This window comes from Antechinus flavipes, chromosome 3, assembly GCF_016432865.1.
Source record: "Antechinus flavipes isolate AdamAnt ecotype Samford, QLD, Australia chromosome 3, AdamAnt_v2, whole genome shotgun sequence".
NCBI classification, from domain to species: Eukaryota; Metazoa; Chordata; class Mammalia; order Dasyuromorphia; family Dasyuridae; genus Antechinus; species Antechinus flavipes.
Genome location: NC_067400.1, coordinates 414,049,196 through 414,068,894, shown reverse-complemented (window position 1 = coordinate 414,068,894; position 19,699 = coordinate 414,049,196).

The window sequence follows — 19,699 nt, the reverse complement described above, 5'->3', positions numbered from 1 at the left end:
AATATTCAGTCAGCTTTTATATGACCAATGGATCCCCAGCCCCGGCCTTGTAAATCTCAATTGGATTAAAATCAGCACAAGGTACTTGGTCACAAAAAAAAAGGAGCCTAATAGCATTTAAAAGCCCTTCTTCAGTTGGAAATTTGTCTAAAGAGGGATTGACTTCAACCTGAGATAAATGGCCAATAGTTTCAGCATTGATTGATGATGGTTTGTTGAGAACACTATGGAAGTGTCCAGCCATCTCTCCAAGATCAAGTTCTTATCACTAAATAATGTGACTCCATCAGCACTAAATAGTGAGATGTGCCACAGGTTTTGGACTATAAATAGCCTTCAGTGCATCATAAAAGCACTTTGAAATATTATTAGCAGCATAAAATTGAATTTCATATGCTTTCTTACTGACCCAAGAATACTCCATCTTTTTAAGCTTCACATGTACTTCACTTTTGAAGGACCTAAATTCTGCCTTCTTAGAGATGGATGAACTATCTGCTGGTAAACCCTGTGGAATTCTCATTTTCCATTTAGCAGCTTCTGAGTTTCATTATCATTTTCATCAAACCAGTCTTTTGTCAAACCACGTTTGTGAGTGTTCCGACCCAGACAAATAAATTCAGTGTTGTACACCAAATTTCTGATAGTTGCCTACTCCTTTTCTATCTCACTGTTGCCAACCATGTGTTGATTCAACTTACCCTCCAAGACTGTTATTGCTCATATATTGCTATAAGTTGTTGGCTTTAAATTTTCTGATAGCCATTTCCATTTACCTAATTGCAATAAAATTTCAGGATACACCCTCACAACAAACTTTGCCATTTAATAGAAAATATGATTGTTTAAGGCAAAGAAACAGAAAGGATGTGAGAATGATGGAGGCAGTAAGTGGCAAAGAGTGCTGGACTGATCATAGACTTATCCTCTCCAAGATAAATATTCACATTCAATAAAAGTGGTGTTCCCAAGGCTTTATTTAATAGGCCATAGGGAAACACTGAACTTCTGAATAGACAAGTGACTGGATCAGAACATTACATTCACTATAGGGAAGAATAGATAGATATGAGGTGGGGAAATAAGTTAGGAGTTAATTTCAATAATTTGGGCTAGAAGAAATGAGGGTCATAACCAAGGCTTTAACAATGAGAGCAAAGTAAGGGAGAGATACAAAAGATATTTTCAAGATACATTGGATAGAAGGTGAAAACTAATTAGATATGAGAGCTTATAAAAAAAAGTAAGAAGTTAAAAAAAGACTCCAACATATAAATAAACTTTGATAATTGTAATACTATCATAAGAAACAGAAATATTAAAGAGAAGAGTAGATTGAGGATGGGGGGGGAGGGGAAGGAGATAACTGAAACTCCCATCTCCTCAATACCTCCTGCTTACTTGGGTTCCTTCTTTCCTCTGTTTTGAGAGGATGGAGCATGGACATCAGATATCTCTTCTTGGATTCTCTATTTATGAAGGAGCTAGAGCACAACACTTCCTCACTTTCCACTTGGCTATTCACCTGGACTTAATATTGTCTCCAGAAACTCATCTTCTGGCAAGATTCACACTTCTTCTCAACTTCTTACCCTTTGGATCACTCTTTCCCACTGACTGAAAAAGGTGGAGGATAGATGCTAAAGAGCTCCTCCCAGATCCTCTATTTAAAGAGGGAGTCCAGGCAGACATATTTCCCATCTACCTGTATGATTTCATCATAACCATTTGCCACGTGTAAGCTATAGGCAGAAATTGTCATTTGCCTTACTGTGTATTCTCAATGTCTAGGGATATAAAACACAATGACACAATGCTTGGCATATAGTAGGCAATTAATAAATGTTTATTAACTATCAATTGACTAGATACTAAAATTAATCAGCTTGAGTAGGATTATAGAAGTTCTAATTTTAAGCACAACATTATGACAGTTCTGGGATGTTTTGGAAAAGTAATTTCTCATTAGCTAAGAGGCACAGTGGATAGAGTGCAGGGCCCAGAATCAGGAAGTTTCATCTTTTAGAGTTCAAATCTGGCCTCAGACTTACTGCTTTTACTTAACTTACTATTTATTACTTACTACTATTACTTAATCCTATTTGCCTCAATTTCCTCATCTATAAAATGAACTGAAAGAAGGAAATGGAAAAAAAAAATTTCTCTGCCAGGAAAACCTCAAATGGGTTAATAGAGAATTGGGCACAACTGAAATGACTGAACAACTTCATTTCTTCATAATAAAGTTGTCAAGAAAGATTAGAAAATAATAGGTTTTAGACATAAGGCAAAACAATGTAGAAAAGCTTGATTTCTGCCCTGTGCAAGAATTCCTTTTGTCTCTTCCACATTTTTTTTTTCAGTAGTGAAGAAGTAGTGAATGACAACCAGCCATATTATCATTGTTTTTCCTAATTATTACTATAAGGAACAGTTTACAATCACATATAATTTTTAGAGTATCATGAGCATTCATTTACATTATTTTAATTAAGAACCTAGACATTTAGAAATGACTACTTGTAATAATAATCAGTCCTTTTTCCTCTTACTTTGTCTGTAAAAGTAAGGGATTGAATGAGATCATCTCTAAAGTCCTTTTAATCTCTTAATACTGTAATCCTATATACCTACCACTGTATTATGTATACAAGAAGAAATTGATGTACCCACTTGTTGAATAATTCTTAATGATAGTAGATCTGCCTAAAAGGAATTATGATACAAGATGTCTTTGTAGGAGGACACAAAATTAAGTGCCTTCTCTGTGTTCTGGGAAGGAGACACTATAAGTTATCCCTTCCACATACATAGCTGGGGTTAGTGGTGCTGCATTCTCATAATCTGGAAAATCTGTGTAAAATTTTTTGGCTTTCTTTTTGTACCAGAGAAGAAGTCTGAATTATTATGGTATTAAAAGATTAAATATGTTGCTATTATACAATCGTATACATATATTTTATGCATTTCTGAGTTTCTACACTTTTTCTGTGTCATCTGCTGGCCTTCATGTGTCATCTGTGGCTTCTACAAAAATCCCTCCAGATTTCCATTTAATTTCTTATGCCAACCCCCGTGATGTGTTGAAACCATAATGGGGAAAGTCACAATGTATAGGGAATAACTCTATTGTGCTCAGAGTCCTACACGTCTCTCACAGAGAACTATACACCTGTAAGAACAGACATTGACCCAAATGAAGCATTATTTTTGCAGCCTCTGTGGTCTGGTGTTTAAATTCTGAACATAGTTTTAGAGAATGTTTTTCAGCAGGAGTTGTTAACTATGATGATAACATAAATTCCCACCTGTCCATTGAATGCCTTTGCCTGCCATTTCATTCTATCACTCCCATGGAGCTCCCAGTAAGATGAAGTGACCCCTATTGCCAGGAAAGGAACCCTAAAACAGTTCATTAAATTGGGAAACATTAGGTTTTTAGATCTAGACTAGGTGCTTTCCTTATGAACCAAAACAGCTGTAACAAGGTCTCATTGGCTATAATTTTCTGAATCCCTTGTTTATAACAAATGATCAAGTTAATAAAGGTTTATGACTTGTCTACATCAGAAGTCTTTCCCCTTTCCAGAACAAATTCAAAAATGTACCCAGACCCACGTCCTTAACATTAAAAATACTGGTGATTCCAGAGAACAATAGAAGGGGAACTAAATCTGCAAAACTGAGGAAATCAAAAATTCCCTTGTCTTTTTTTTTCTGTAGCCCTGGGCTTTGGAAGTGCTAGTTAAAGCTTTTTGGCCCTGCTTTGGGAAGCCACCATTAGCAAAGAAACATCTGCCATGTTCCCTCTGTGATCATTGCCAGAGGAAGCTTCAGTAAAATCAATTACTTTACATTTTCTTGGCTATTCCTTTATTTCTTTGGTCCCTTTCCTATCTTATATCAATAGTAATCACTTCATCTTACCCTGTATTGCTTTGGTGCTTGTTTGGAACCTCAAGGGACAATTATGCTAAATCTGGTATTTAAAAGTAGATTGTTGTTTCTCAGAAGAAAATGAATAAAGAAAGTTAAGGCTAGTTTGAAAGATGCCCAATGTGAGCTTACTGTTATAGATATTAATGGTAGTGAGGAAGACAAAGTGGAATTCATTCAACAGTTCCTCTCTTGTCTGAGAGGAATGCGGATATTTGAACTCAGTCGGGGGGAGGGGGGAAAGGGGAAAAGGGGAGTTAATATAGCATAGAGATTATCTAGTAAAGAGTTGTCTAGGCTTGAGAGAGTATCTGTTGTCTTTTCTCTATCAATAACTTGGAAAGTATGAAGTCCCAGAAATAGGAATCTGTCCATAAGCCCACGCTTTTGGATTTCCTTAGAATATCATTTGTAAATGAATAAAATGAAATGCATAGGATTACAAAGGAAACCAAAAGTATAATAACAATAACAATAACTATGCCTACAGCTGTTGATGCTTATAGATTTTAGGATTTGACCTTGTGATAGTTTCACATTTAATTTACAGATGAGGAAACTTAAACAGAGGGAAATGGGATATGATTCCTAATTCAGCACTTTACCCACCATTCCATGATCACCAACTCTTTGACTGTAGGCATGGCATATAACCTCTCAAATAAAACAATGAAGGACTTAGACGAGTTGTTCTCCCTAGGCTAGTTCTAAGTCCTATAATCTTAGAACTTCCAAGAAAATGTGTCCCTTGGGATTTTTGGACATTTTTCATCTTGGGTTTCACAGGCTTTGATCACAATAAGTACTGAATAAATGTTAGAGCCATTAATTGAATCTCAGCACCTTTATCTTACAATTGAAGTCCCTTTCCTCTTTATCTCATCAAGCCTGAGCTCCTTTTGAGACAGAACTCAAAATTTCTCTTATATTGCCATCTCTTTGGCCCAGTTTCTGAAAAATAGGCCCCCTTCTCTTTATCAAAGCCATATCTGACATGTGCTTGTGATGTTCATCATCCTTGTCTGGTCTCTTCATTCTATCTTATTATTGGCATATATATTTGCCCTACTTTTTATCATAAGAAGAAGGAGTTGTGAAAGTCTTACTTACTGGAGCAGAAGAGATGATAATCTGTGATAAAGTCTGCCTCATGGATTATGGTCTAAGACAGAAAAATTAAGACCCATCTTTACCTGACAGTACTAGACCATAGACACCAATTCTTCCTGAAGAGAACTGGTTCATTTTCTTGAGAAATTAGTTTCTTTATTAATTTAAATGACTCATTATTTGGATATAGTAGGAAGGCAGTTGTACTACATTTATCTGGTGTCTAATGGGGTTGAAAGAATGGTACAAAATAAGTTGAGCAAACATCCAAGATTAATAGGCATTGATGTAGTAGGACCACTGGAACTTCTTCCTTTGAATAAAAGTAAAAGTTCAGGTGATCTAGTAGGCCACAGGAAATGGCCCATTGGCCTCTGGGAACCACCCTGGATCCATCAATCTTCCTCCATGCTGATCTTTAAACATACTAGAAAGTATTTCCACTTAAGCTAGAAGATCTACTTCCTTAGATAGAAGGCCCAATAGAACCCATGAATAAAGAATTGGCTTTCTGTCTTCTTTATTTATAAGGTTTCCATGTTGGGTATCATTATCCATCTTTTTTTTCCCTCTATTATTCTTCAATCCAAACTCGGTTAAAATGTAGACACTAGGAGGTTTAATAGATTAAATCCTCTGTCCAGGTGTATAAGAGAGTAGACGAGAGGCCATGTTATGAATTGACAAGAAAAGCAGGTAGTCTGCCGTTTGTCAAGAATCCATATAGTACATTCAAATTTCTTTCCTTTCTTGGCTCTCTAGAGTGTCCCTTAGCTTGTTATATGCCAGAGCCATCACTAGTGCTGACATGAAAATAGACAACTTTGTGAGGTTGATAATATAAATTTTATTACTCAGTTTTCAAAAGCAGAAATGAAGGCTATGGGAGGTTAAGAGACTTGCCTAAATATATATACTATATATATAAATACCTGTATAAATACCATATTTCATAAAAGGGATTTGGGTTTAGATCTTCTAATGCCTAGAATAGTTCTCTTTCTACCATGTTATTACTTTCACGAGATGAGTCTGTGGAAAGTAGAACAGCTTAGAGAAAGGACTGACCTTAGGGATAAATTCCCAGAAAGGATTAATCTGCCTATGGAATGGTCTGTTGTCCATAAATAACTTATCTTCCACTATTTGAATGTGTTTATAGTTATGGTTTCTACATCCCAACTTTTCCCATCATAGTTTCAATATAACATAGATTGGCATGAGAAAATAAATAGGAATTTTAGGGGTGCTTTGCAGAAGCCATAGACAATATGTAAAGGCTAGCAGAGGACATAGAAAAAAGTTCATGAAATATATGCATAATGTTGTATAATATCAATCTAAATTTTATTCTAAAATACTGTAAACGTCCCACAAAATAAAAAGAAAAAATACAAACTTCTTCTCTAGTATGAAGCAAAGACCAAAAAAAATTTTATGTGGATTTTCTTGATCTCAGAAGCATTGAGCCCGTAATCCCTGTGATATGGAAGGGATAAATGTACTTGGATTTGTTTTATTGCCTGAAATTTTATGAATTAGATATTTATGTAGGTTAACAAACACCTTCATCTAAAATGGCAAATATACTTAGAAAGGTATAGGCTATTAAGTCATTCATGTATTACCAAAATTTGCTCAATCACACATTGATTCCCTCTACACATTTAGTTTGATATTCTAAAATGAAGCCTTATGTTATCCCTGGAAGCACACAGGAAATTCAAATAACCAACAGCAATAAAATTTACAAGATTATAGAAGTCTTAATACTCTACCCTATCAAAATTGGGGAGAGGCAAAGGTAGTTTTCGAATATAGGATCTTTTGTGGGGGACAGTAGGAGACTGGGTATTACAGTAAGGGATTAGGGGAATATAGCCATTTGGGCAAATAAGTATTGGGAAGAATACTAATGTCATTATGGTTTGGACAATAGGGCATTGTTTCATGTAGAAACAAAAAGAGGACATAGATGATATTTTTCATAATGCATGGGAGATATATCTAAGATATTTCAGTAATACTAAAATTACAGAGAACAGACATAACAAATGGAATCTGATGACTCCATAAGGGAATCATCAATTAGTCTATCCAATGGCTTAAAAGAGCAGAAGAGAGTAGTTTCATTGTGGCAAGTGGAGATATTCACACAAAGAAATATGATACCATATTTGAGATCCAGCTTATAAATACTTGTCCAAACTGTACTGATTACATTTAGTCATGATTGCCTATCATTTGAGAGAACTTGCATGTGTCTGGTGACCAACACTGGGCACATGACCACTAAGAAGTAAGAAAGAATTACAGAAAGGGAGAAAGATACTGAAGACAAATTTTGCTTATATAAAATCTTGCTCAAAGGTATCTTGTACCTAGGAAAGGGGAAGGAATTTTTAATGCCTCTTTCTTTTCTTTTCTTCAAAGGGTGACTCCTATTTCCAGTGTCTAAAAGTCACATTGACATGGTTCAGCTACATTATTAGTTTAAATAGACCATGTGTGCTGGTCTGAGAACCCAAATTCTGCATCTAATAGTGTTACTGCTGATCTCCATTGGCAAAAGTTGATAATTTATCAGATTATCTCCTACACCAATGAAATCACAGGTCCAAATTGTTGTTCTTCCTTCCTTCTCAAAGAGGAACAATTATATCAGGAGGGTGATTTCTTGACTTGCAAGTAAATTGAATTTAAGCGAGGCAAAGCTGTGCAATGTCATGAGCTCCACACTCTCCTTTATTCATCAGAGTCCAGTGACCAAGTCATAAATTTTGGCCAACAATTGGTGTTGGCCCAGGTTGCAGTGGGAGACCTTGGTCTTTAAGGCTTTCCCAGATACCAGTTTATCCGAGGCTAACTGTTCAGAAACTAAAGGGTAGGAAAGAATTGAAGCAAAAGATGATTTAGTTTGTCTTCACAAAAGAATCAGTCTGGGTGGGAAAGACCCTCAGAGTTTCTAGCCAGAACAGAACAAGTGCTATTTATACTGTGGTTATATAAAATTTATGTATAAATATATATTATAAATATAAATATTTACATTTACATATATATATGTACACACACACACACACATATACAGTCATACATACACACACTTATGTGTGTATTGTTTCTATGGGAAAATACATTTTGAGCTCTGAGCAGTTGAGGTATGAACAAACTTTTAGCTTTCAGCCTGTTCACAACTTGAGAACTGCTTTTATGATAAGATAATCCTAAATATATTAGTTTGATCTTAATCTACCAAGCACCAATGCAAATAAATCCATATATTAATGTTATTAAAATCAGAAATGTGAGATTCTACAAACTCTAAATTTTTTTTCAAAGAAGCACAAAATTATGAGTCAAAACTACATTGTTAAGTAGTTATCAACTTACAGTATCAAAAATCTTTTGCTAACATTAGGCTCACATTTATTTAGAGAAATGTTCACTTACATCAGCAAAGATGATTTTAAAATAGGGATACTTTCTCTTCATTGATATCTAGATAATTTTTTAGTAATGGCGGAATTTCATATAGGTATTTATTATAATAATCAATGCATTTATCTATCAGATGGCTTGTAGGATTATCCTTTCCCACCATTTGCTTCTACTCTTTTCTTCCCAAAGAGTTTTTTTTTTTTTAATGACAGACTATGGTCCTATTTTCCAGATAAAAAGAGAAACAATTGGTACTGTAAAGAGTCAGACATGACTGAAATGACTTGCCAATAACAAATCCATCTGTTCTAGAAGGATTAGTCTGCACAGACCTAACAATAATTGACTTTACATTTGCTTACTGCCTTAAACTTTTACCATGTTCTGACATTTACCACTCCCCCTTATTATTTCAATGTATTGGATGTTCGTTCAACTTTGAAAAATAGCTTGAGCAACCACTGGGTCTCCATGACAAACTGTCCTGTTCTTATGGGATCAACTTTTTTTTTTTTTTTTTTAGTATCTTTCTTGGTTTTTCAATTTGTCTGCATAGATTTTTTCTTTTATATTTCACATCTTGTATTCAACATTTTACACTTTAATAGCAACTAAATGAGATTTGACACATTCTCAGAAGTTACCTCCTGATATTCTGACTTGAACTTGCTATGGCAAATAAAAAGACTTTCTTGTCCTGACAAAGGCTTGGGTTAATATAATACCCACATCAACAGAAGCGCTTACATTAGAAGCTGTAAATTTCCCAAAGATCTTGACAAATTTTTTTCATTCTCACATCTGTCATCTTTTCAGGTGATTTTCCCCAAGGTCTTTTAGATCTCAGTGTTGAACAGGAACCTCTTGGGGGCAACTTACTTAACTCCCTCCCTCTAGACCTTAAAAAATGGAGAAAAGCATCAAAGTTACTGTTGGTATAGGAATAATTCCATATCCTGTTTTTGTCTTTCTCTTTTGTCACTTACCTCAGTAGTTCCATAGTTGCACTTACAGGATACAATGGCCATTTCCTTATTTTGTACAGCTATTTTTATTAGGTGGCAGATGCTGGACATGCTGGTTCAGCAAGGGTTAAAACTCAGCTGTTGAGTTGATGTGCAGATAGCCAAAATATGATGCCTTTGAAGTGTGACTGCAGTCTTTTGAAAGACAATCTCTTTAATTCTCTACAGATTCTTCCTGATTAACAGCATAGAAGTATTCTATTGATTCTATACATGAGTTGTACTGATGTCAGAAGTGGAGCTAATCCTTTAAAAATGTTTATATATATTTTTATTAAAAGGCGATTCAAATTTGAAAGCCCATCCAAGGCACTGTATGCATACCTGATTTACTGCCATATGCTATTCTTGAGCCATAAAGCTGCTGTAAAAATCATTTAATGCTAGCAAGAATATCCTTCATTTCTTTGTGAAGCTAAATGAAATCAAATATAAAGTTTGTGATACATTAAATCACAAACATAAATATGTGCTTTACAGCCAGCTGTTACATCTGAGTGTGCACATTTTAAAATAGAAACATTTACCCAACATGCTGATTAGCAATTTCAGTTCTGAAAAGCCTGGTTACATTTAAGATGCAAAAGATTAAAACGACCAAACAGATAAAGTTAATAGTTCATCTTCCTAAATGCTTTTCTATGCTTTAAGTCTTAAAGTTCGCTGGAACTCTGCAGACTGGTGATGCTTTGATGTGGGGTTCATGTTTAACTCATATGATCTTGCGGGAACAGAATCCAATGGCATTGTCGACATTTAAAAGAATGTTCTGCATGTGTGGATGCAGTGTGTGAATGGATGATATTTGCAGCAATGTGCACACAGACACATGGAACAAAGGGTTTCCCAGGCATGCATAGCTTCACAATCACAGAGGCTACAATTGCATAACCTTCATTGGGAGGGAGGATCATCTCGATTGAAACCGTTTCTTTTCTCCGTGATTTTTTAAACCTGCATTCTGTGCAAAACACCATGCCAAGGAGCAAACCCAGGATCATCTGGAATCTGAAATGAAGTTCTCTGCATAGACCGTATTTACCCACACCAGTGGTGTTTTCCTATCAGTATGTGCTGCAGAATATTAAAATGTCTCTAAGTCCTTCAGTATGTGCTTGCTATAAGCAGTTCAAAAGTGCACACGATGCTGTATGTCCTAATAATATTTATCTACATCTCAAACAATATAGGACTGTCAAAGAAAATCCTGCATGCAAACAAATGATCAAATGCAGAGGAACTCTTTACTTTAGTCTTTTCTTTTTTGTCCAACAAGCTAATGCAATAAGGCTGATAATAAAAGGTTGTGGACTAGGCCTAAAGCCTATGACAGATAAAAAAGAAATGTTGGAAACCAATGAAGCTTTTGCACAATTAGATTTTTTTTGAGGCTGTGCTGTTAGGTTTGTCCAGAGCCTATTCATTTCTGATTGATGGTAAAATCATAACTACATCATATTAGCTGTAGAGTTCACTGACAGGTTACTGCAGATTAATATTGCTACTGCTGTTCACTTACTTACCATCAAAGCCACAGAAATATGAATTGAGCTTTCCCTCTAACAAACCCCGCATATTAAAAGGTAAGGTGTTTTACTGAACAATCTCCATCCTGTCACAGGGGAAAGATGCAAACAATGTCTATTTGAGAGATGTATGTAGATACATCGCAGCATACTAATTAGTTCTGGAGGGAGGAGATGCTGATCATCTGGCTCCCTCACAATTTTTTCCTCACCTTCTGGGGGCCTTCCAAGCTCTTGGCTACGTGACTCCTCAAAACGGCAGGATGTGCAGGGCAGCAAACCTCTATGATTTAAATGCGAGCTGCCAGGCAAATTGCAGGGACATAAATTTGTTCGGTGTGCTGTGCAGCCCGTGCATATGAAACACAAGGAAGAAATGAATCCGATGTCTTGTTTCAAATGAATACTGGAAGTAAAATGCATTGAGATTTGCTATGGTATTTCATGGGGTATTCCCCAGAACAAAGAGAACTTGGAGACTTTGTACTATCTTTAAATACATTAGTAAATGTTGCCCTCCAATATTTTAAATGCTTGGTAAGAGAACATAGAAAATTAAAACTGGTTGGTTTTTTAATGAAAAATTACCTTCCCCCCCCCTTTTTTTTTTTACCAGTTTTTACTTTTTTTGTTGTTTAGTCATTTCAGTCACATCCAAATCTTCATGATCCCATTTAGATTTTTCTTGACAAAGACACTGAAGTATTTTTTTTTGTTGTTGTTGTCATTTCCTTCTCCAGATCATTTTATAGATTCAAAAACTGAGGCAAAGAGTTCAATAACTTGCTCAGGATCACACAGCTAATAAGTGTCTTCATGAGGAAGAATCTTCCTGATTCCAAGTCCAGTGCTCGGAATCCACTGTGCCATCTAGCTACTCCAGTTTTTGCTTTAGAGATATAGATACAGAGAACAGAAGGAAGCAAGCATTTATTAAAAACCTATATGCCAGGCACTGTGCTAATATGCCTTTATATATATTATCTGATTTGAGTTTCATAACTGAGAAGTAGATGCTATTATCTTTCCCATTTTTCAGTTGAAAAAACTGAGGCAGTTAAATGACTTGCTCAGAGTTATACAGTCATTATGTATCTGAGGCCAGTTTTGAGTACAGGACTTTCTAACTCTATCCACTGCACAACTCAAGTGACCTGGACTCAAGGGATCTGAATTCAGATTCTGTTTCTGTTAACTTACTAGCTGTTTGAACTTGTAAGAAAGCAATAATAATACTTTTAAAAGTGTAAAATTCAATGGAAATCAAACTCAACTAGATAGCACATGTTTATATGATATATGAGGCTAGCAGTGATATGGCTGTCAGGTAACAACTCATGGAAGCCCAATCCCTTGAAAAGACAAGAGCTTTTCACTTTCAGCATGGTGCAGGAGAAATGGCATTGGTATTGAAATGAGGAAGCCTGGTTTCTAATCTTGGCTGTGTTACCTATAAAATGGGGATAATCATACTCGCATTCCCAACCTCACAGAGCTGTTAAGAAGACATCATAATAAATGATATTTGCATGGTGCTGTTAAAGCAGAGTGCTTTGTATCACCCTCGCAGGGATGCAAGAAAACCAGGAGTGTTTCCCTTTCCTACTATATATATATTCCTATCTGTTGCAACAACCTGGTGAGGTAATGGTCATTATTATACCTTTTTACAGATGAAGAAACTGAGGCTCAGTGAGGTTAAATGATTTGCCCATGATCATACAGATCATAAGTAAGCATCTGAGGCAGTATTTAAACCCAAGTTTTCATGATACCTACTGCTCTAATCATTTTCCCAAACTGCCACCATCTTGGCAAAGGCATTCATTACCTCATGCCCGGACTATTGCAATAGACTTTTGGATGGTCTCTTTGCCACAAGTCTCTTCCCACTACAATCCATCTTCCACTCAGCCATTAAAGTGATTTTTTTCTAAAGTGCAGATTTGACCATGCTATGCCATCTCCCCAGTTCCCTAGTGACTCCCTAATACCTCCAAATCAAATATAAAATCTTTTGCTTGGTATTCAAAGTCCTTTATAGCTCTCCCTACTCCTATCTTTCCAGTTTCTTATACTTCATCTTCTCTCTTCTTCTCATGTACTCTGTGATTCAGTAATACTGGCCTCCCAACTCTAAGCATTTTCTCTGGCTATTTCTCATGCTTGGAACTCTTTCTTTCTTCATCTTTACCTCCCAGCTTACCTTTAAGTCCATCTAAAAATATCACTTTCTATAGGAAGCCTTTCCAGCTCCTTTTTAACTCTAGTGCCTTCCTTCTGAGAATTATTTCCAATTAATACTGAAAATAGTTTGTTTTTACATATTTGTTTGCATGTTGTCTCCTCCATTAGAGTGTGAGCTTTTTGAGGATAGGAGAAGTCTTTTAATTTCTTTGTATTCTCAATACTTAGCACTGAGCCTGGTATATAGTAGATGCTTAATAAATGCTTATTCCCTAATTGGTTCTGTGTGTAAAGCACTTTACTAATTTTAACATGCTATATAAATATTTGTTTTATCTGTATAGGACATGTGTGTGTGTGTGTATGTGTGTGTGTGTGTGTATACTTATGCTTTAACATGCTTAGCATGTATTGGTCAGCCTGCCATCTGGGGGTTGGGGGAAGGAGGGGAAAAGTTGGAATGGGGAGTTTTGTGGTTATCAATGCTGGGGGATTGCCCATATCTTGTAAATAAAAAAAAAAAACAGAACAAAAATTATATATTTTTTAACTTTGTAAAGATAAATAAATACTTGTTTTATTTTTCATCAAACACAAAGCATTATATTCATATGTTATAATTTTCAAAGTAAAGTGAGTAGTGAAAATCAAACTAATATATTTAGTAATTAGGTGAAAAATGAAGCTAGGAGAAGGGAAATTCATTTGGGTGAATTAGACTCTTCTAGGCAAGACTCAATTTTCTAGCCTTGGTTCTGATATTAATTAACTATATAATGATGAGCAAGGCTCTTTACATCACTGAAATAAGCCTTTGGTAAAATAAGATCAATGGACAACACTGCTTTTATTTTACCAAAGTCTTAACTTCAATGATACTCTTGGAAGTCTCTTCCATTTCATGATTGTGTCTTTAGTCCCCAATGGTTTTAGTTAATGAATCGGGTAAAGTCATTGCAAAACTAACTCACTTTACATAGGTGGTTGGAGTGGCATCCAAAGGTAGAAAAAGATAATGGAAGCATCTGTATTTAAAAAAGAGGAAAAAGTTGATTTTGCCCATTAACTTAACTCTGATGTCTCAAAAGATAATGAAAAATTTTCCCTTGAAACCAATTTTCCTACAATACCTTAACAAGCCAGCATGATTTTGTGAAGAAAAAATTGTCTCAAGCTTGACTGACCTAGGGAATTGATAGATGAGAGACAGGAGAGCTTTTGAGTCTGTCCTGAATGACATATTCACCAATAAGGCAAAAATTGCTGTCTTGATCACTCTACTATTAGGTGGGGGCACAATTGGAATTAAGGTCACCAAGGTGTTGTTATTAGTGTCCATGGCAAGAAATATGACAAATGGTGGATGCAAGAAATGGAAAGGAATGGGAAAATAACCTTCTGTGGTATCTGAATAGCTGCAAAATGAAATTCAACCTCCTGAGCCTGGAATTCAATATCCTCCATAAGATGCCTTACTTACCTTTGCATAATTCTCTTTCACTATTCTCTTGCATAAGTAAAATATTTGGGCATAAATAAAATTCTTCATAATATTAATAGCTCACATGTATGTTTAAAGTTCATAAAGCACATTACATATATTATCTTATACTATCTCCATTTACAGATGAAAATACTCAGCCTGAGAAGAGATTAAGTGACTTGCCCAGGGTCACACAGTTCTTAGATTCTGAGGCCAAATTTAAGCATTGGCCATTCTGATACCAGCTCAGTCATGTTATATACCAAATGATAGTGCTACATTATGAAACTTCTGATGTTGCCCAATTGGCCTACTCATTTGTTCCTAATAATATGTATAATAATTCCTTACCTCTATTGACACAGTCCTCCTTGTCTTAAATGCCAACCAAACTTTTCTACCTCTGAAAACCTCCTTTATTCAAATTCCTTTTAAAGTATCGCCTTCTGATTCAGGCCAATTCTAACAGACTTGTGTTGGAGAGAACCATCTATATCCAGTAAGAGGAGTTATGAAGACTGAATGTGGATCACAAATAGTATTTTCATCTTTTTTTATTGCTGTTTGCTTGCTTGGTTTTTTTTCTTTCTTGTTGTTTTCCATTTTGATATGATTGTTCTTGTGCAGCATAAGTTTGGAAATATGTTTAGAAGAATTGCACCTGTTTAATCTATATTGGATTACTTGCTGTCTAGGGGGCAGGGATGGGAGAAAGGCAGGGAGAAAATTTGGAACACAAGGTTTTGTGAGGATGAATGTTGAAAACTGTATTTGCATATATTTTGAAAATAAAAAACTATTATTTAAAAGTATCATCTCATTTATAAAGCCTTTTTCCTATTGTTTCAGCCCATGATGATTTCTCTCTCCTTTAAACTATGTCATTTCAAGATAGTTTGAAGAAAATAGGGATGTATAGCCTAGAGAAGAAAAAAATTAGGGAGTATTTTATAGCTATATTTCAGAATGTGATAGGCCAGAATCACCAAATTACCAAATCTACTAGGAATTTTGGAGACACCTGGTCTTTCTACCTGATCTACAATTCTTCTTCCTACCATATTCCTAACAAATGATCATTCAATCACTTCTTGAGGCCCTCTAGTTAGAGGGGTAACTCCCTAACTCACAAGGCAGCTCATTTCACTTTTGGATTGCTCTGTTAGGGAGATTTTCCTTATGTTGTACTCATGTGCATTTTTTCTTGGCTTTGTTTACTCTGTATCAGTTCATATAATCTTTATATCCTTCTCTGTATTCATAGTAGCATTCTATTAAGCTCATGTAGCATAATTTGTTTAGCCATTATACTCCTGTGATTTTCCAATTTTTCACTAACATTAAAAAATATTACTATAAATATTTTCATGTATATGAGGCTTTTTTAAAACCAGTTGACTTCTTTGGAGTATATGCCTGGCTGTATAATCTCTGTGTCAAAAAATACAACATGTTAGTCATTTTATTTGCATAATTCCACATTGGTTTCTAGATTGGTCATAGTGATTAACAGACCTACCAACAATGCATTAGTGTGACTGTTTTCTCACAGCCCCTTCTACATTGACTATTCTTGTCTTTTGCCTTTTTTGTCAATTCTCTGGATGTAAAGTGAAACTGTAGGGTTGTTTTGATTTGCATTTTTCTTATTATTAGTGATTTGCAACATTCTTTCATATAGTTGTTAATAGGTTGCAGTTTTATGGTAACTATTGACATCCTTTGACTATTACAGAATGGCTTTGGAGAGTATATCTGTTTGTCAGTTGTCTATACATTTTGGATATCAGGCTCTGCTTTGAAAAAAAAAAATTGATACAAAGATTTTTTTCCTGAATGCTGTTTCCATTTTATTTCTAGATTCATTTTTTTTAAACAGAAGACTTTCAATTTCTTTCCATCTAACTTATCTTTTTTTTAATACAGTTGCCTCTTTCCCTTGTTTTTGAGACATCATCTCCTTCCCATAGCTCTAAAGCTATGGGATCAAATACCCATTTGTTACAATTGTGAATTTTTCAATCTGTATGTCCATTTTGAATGTATTACAAAATGTGACATAAAATATGGTTGAAACAATTTCTGCCAGAATGCTTTCTGGTTTTCCCCAGTAGTTCTTAAAAAAATCAGTAGTTCTGTTTTAAATAATTGGAACTTATTAGTAATTTACTATTTTCTCTTTCTGACAACAATATTGCTTTTATTTCTTCACCCATTGAACCCCACCCTAATGTTCTTCAACATGTTTCTCCCATCAGGTTTTTAATTTTTTTCCCTAAGTCTGTTTTTTTCTACCTACCATCCTTTATTTTATTATTTAAAAAAAATAAAATACAACTTTACAGAGCTATTTTCCTGTTGTGAGTCTGAACTAACTAAGCTCAGGAATAACTGTGAAGTCAAATGTGTTTCCTTGAATTATGACATAAAGATCTTCCATCTAGAAACTTTATTTGTTATCCATACAGTGCATTGTATTTGTGTAAGTACACCTGAGATCAGATGTACAAATTTACTTCTGTCTCTGAATTACTTCTGGCCATCTTTTCTAGCATTCTTCTTGCCATGTTGTAATTGTTCCCTGTGGTACCAGGATTTTCAGATCTATGGAACGTTCTATCTCTTACCAAAAGTCTCAATTTGCTATATATTAATTTGTATATCAGAAACACAAATATTATTTTAACATTCCATATTTCTAGGATGTTGTTCCCTTCTTAAGTTTATCTTTCTCTTTCTGAATCCCTTACCTTCAATTAAGAATAAAAATCCTATCTGTATCCAACATCTTCATTTTCTCCATGCAGGATGTTATGATACTTATCCATACTTTCTAGGCTCCTTCACATGAATCAATACAATATGTTAGTGGACATCGAGTTGACAGTTCTGGTAAAGCTTTCTGCATACAATTTGTATGCATACTATACATATGCATACAAACTAATAAACTCTCCATTGTTAGAAAACAGATAAGACTTATTCTACTTGATCCCAGAAAGCACAGCCGTGACCAACAAGCAGGAGTCCTATCTATGATTCTATAGAGGATGCAGAGCTTTGGGCACAATATAAAGTAATATTCCTAAACATTAGAGTTGTCCAAAAAATAAAACAGATAGCCCTTATAGGTAATGTGGTACTTGGTCCTAGAGATTTTCATAAGGAGGTTGATCTATCAACCACTGTTGAGAAAATTTAGACCTCTGAGTTTATATTGGTCTGATCAGCCACCAATGGTTACACCATATCTTGGTTCCAACATAGTGATGCCCTTTTGGTCTTCTTCATGCATGAAGGACAACAACCAATCTGAATATAAAGATTCCTGCAGATCACATATTTACTTAGTTTTAAAATAAGATATTATCTATATTTTGATATATTTTCAGCTTGTTAAATATTTCCCAATTACTTTTTAATCTGATTTGGACAGCACTCCAAAGTGTTGTAAGCCACATGCAGGCCATATGTTTGACATCTCTTTTATAGACTGAGGGTATTCCTGCTTAGGTAGAGAAAGATTAAGCTAAATGACCTTTGAGGTCTCTTGCTACTCTGAGATACTTTGATTTCTATGAATTCCTTGATCACACTCCATCTAACATACATTTCACATGCTACCTTATATTGTTAATTATCATTTTATATGTAATTTGATCCTATGTCTGTAGTTAAAGGATGAGCTCCTTGAGAATTCCTTTTAAAAAGAGAATTCCTTTTATCTTCTATCACAGTACTGTGCCTACAATTAGTATTCAGTAAAAATCGGTTGATGATTTTGTGATGAAGATGATATGATGCAGTTATCATTAAACTCTCAATTATCTGAGTTAATATGGATAGAATCTTTAACAAGCATAACTGAAAGCCAAATTTAAGTTATTTCACTATTGCAGGTCAAGTGCCTGATTCTTATGACAAGGAAGCTAACTTTTAGAGGTTGGGATTACGTAATATTAAATCCACTTAGTGTCCTTGTTCCTCGTGGTAGATGCCTGTTCCTGTCATCTGTTTTCCCTCATTTTAAGGTATAAGCATACCTCACCTAAAGTTCTAATTGGTTCTATGAAAACTCAATCTTATAGGGAGAAGTTATTTTCACTAGCATAGTGCAAGAAAAGGTCATAAATGGACAATTCATAAAACAGCATTACAGAGTTTTGTGATGTGATTGTCATATATTAATGGTATTAGTTAGGACAAATTATTCAGGGCATGCTTAAACATTTTCATGAAGAATTGATATTCCCTTCTTTATGAGAGCATCTGGGAAATGTACTCTATATAGACAAAATGTGGAACCAAATGTTCTATATAGAATAAATATGCAAAGTAATAACCGAGCTACATAAGATATTAAAAATGTAAACATGTGGTTATATGATGGTTGGTGAAAAATCAGTGTTCCTAATCCCTAACTAAATCTTAGTTTGTGGCAACACACTCATTCCATGCTTGGATAGCCCCTTCTACATGCCTCTTTTCCATTCTTCCAGGTCAAAATTTTTATTCTTCTCTCTCTTCCCCAGGTACAGTAGACTAAGTCTTGATTCTTACCTATATGGGGCTAGGTATAAAAGTAATGATGGTACCAGTGGCGATGTAACGTTTTTAAAACATCTACTTTGTGCTAGGTACTATGCTAAGTGCTTTATAAATATTATCTCATTTGATCCTTATACCACCCCCATGATAGCCATTTTATAGCTGAGAAGCTGAAGCAGACAGAGATAAAGTTGCCCAAGGTCACACAACTAGCTACTATGTGAAGCTGAATGGGAGCTCAGATTTTCCTGCTTCATAAGTGCAATGCTCTAGTTATTGCACCACTTAGGAGCTCCCGAAGACCCAAAATCTCAGTCCACTGATTTATCAGCTATCCCTTCAGCCTAATTCTGCACCACGATACTGTCTAAAATGACATGTAACTATAAGAAAGATTCATGCTATGTTTTAGATTTAAAGTTTTTTTGTTTGTTTGTTTGCTC